Source organism: Atta colombica, unplaced genomic scaffold (assembly GCF_001594045.1).
Source record: "Atta colombica isolate Treedump-2 unplaced genomic scaffold, Acol1.0 scaffold150, whole genome shotgun sequence".
NCBI lineage: Eukaryota > Metazoa > Arthropoda > Insecta > Hymenoptera > Formicidae > Atta > Atta colombica.
The window spans coordinates 333,884-335,640 of NW_017259240.1; positions in this window are offsets into that span (position 1 = coordinate 333,884).

A 1,757-nucleotide genomic window follows, 5' to 3' on the forward strand; every position below is an offset into this window, starting at 1 on the left:
TATATTTAAGACTTTACATTATTAAAAAAATTGTATATTGTATGTATTTAAACAGTACATACAATTTACAAATGAATCATCTTAATAATAAAAATTAAAAAAAAATACAATTAAACTCAGTTATTTTTTACCACTGAAATTGATTATGTGCTCGACATTTATGTAAGAGAAATCGGGATATCACGATTACTTAGACAGGCGTCACCTGGCTTGCGTTTGACGATCAGGCGTTCGGAAATCACGTGAAAACGGTGCTGCGCGGGGCTCATTAATGCTCCCGCCATGATTTCCGAGGAAATGGGTGTAAATTATTCCAGGATCGCGATTAGAACGTTCGACCGACCACCTGCCGGATTTCACGCACGGAGATGCTATAGGTATTAATAATCCGAGGATTTATGAGATCCCCGATCGTCGTTCTCCTTCATTAAGAGGATGCCTTCATTGTTGAACGAATAATGTGTATCGCTGGCTCTGCCTAACTGATCGTAATATACGAGAAGGAGAAAGAAAGAAAGAAAGAGACAGAGATAAAAAGACGAGAGAGAACCTCCTGTTCTTTCCTATGCTGGACCTTTTATTTATTGCTATCTTTAAATGGTCTTTTCTCTCCGCAACTTAATGCCTCTTGTCAAGAAGAACTATCATATTTTATCAAAGTTTCGGCACTGTTGGATTCTAAATCCATATGAATTCTCCTTTTCAGATCCTCATATTTCCTAAATACTTTAATATCTTTAAAGTTTGCTTAATTAGAGAACCTCCTTATTGTTGACACAACTCAAAATTAAATAGAGAGAAAGATTCGGTGATTTATTTGTCTCATTCTGAATTCATGGAAAAAAAATGACCGAATGGGAATACGACTGGGCCCTTTCCGCCGAGATGTAACTCGATCAAGTTCGATAGATCAGGCGGCAGATTCCTTGCCGGTTATTACAAGGGGTCGGAGGTTGATCGCTCGCATAAACCATTTAACTCTGATCACCTATCGATACCGATATTTCTCAGAGGTATCGGTTATCTTTCCGCTCGATCTTCGTCCGACAAGGCCCTCTCTCCTTGTCTAGATGAGCCTTACCCACTCCGCACCAGATTAAATATCTGAACCTGGTCTCCTAGCCCTCTCATTGGCAGCCTCTTTCCCACGTGTTTGTGTATTCGAACATTCTCCTTCACGATAAGTGAACTCGATAATTTCGTGTAAATTAATATCTTGCGCCTGTTATATTTTAGTATGAGAATCAAAAAGAAGTGTCTGAACTAAACAAAATAGAAGTGTTTGAACGAAACAAAATAAAATAGAACAACTTTTAGGTACGATGGGAAAGCTTGAAATAGGATATCGATCCTACATATTTCAACAGAATACAAAACTCTGGGATTTTTTAAAATTTATTTTAATTGCGAGGTTTTTGTAAATTGGAGATTAATGAGAGAATCTATAAATATCAGAGATTTAAAAACAACTGAGTGAAATCATTCCTTTTAAAAATTTGAATCATTTATTATTGATATTTAGATTAATGACGTTAAGAGAAAATATGCTTGAGTAAAATATTGGATTGGAACAAAAGTTCGTAGTACTACAAACTTTAAAATTCAAGCAGCTGAGATCTCGTTAAAAATTAACTAAATTTAAATTAAAAGGAAAGGGTTTGAAAACTTTTGTGTCTGCTGGAATACTATCTAAAAGCTATAGATATAATGCTATTTTTATTACAAATTCTCATAGAATATATTATAAATAATATAAT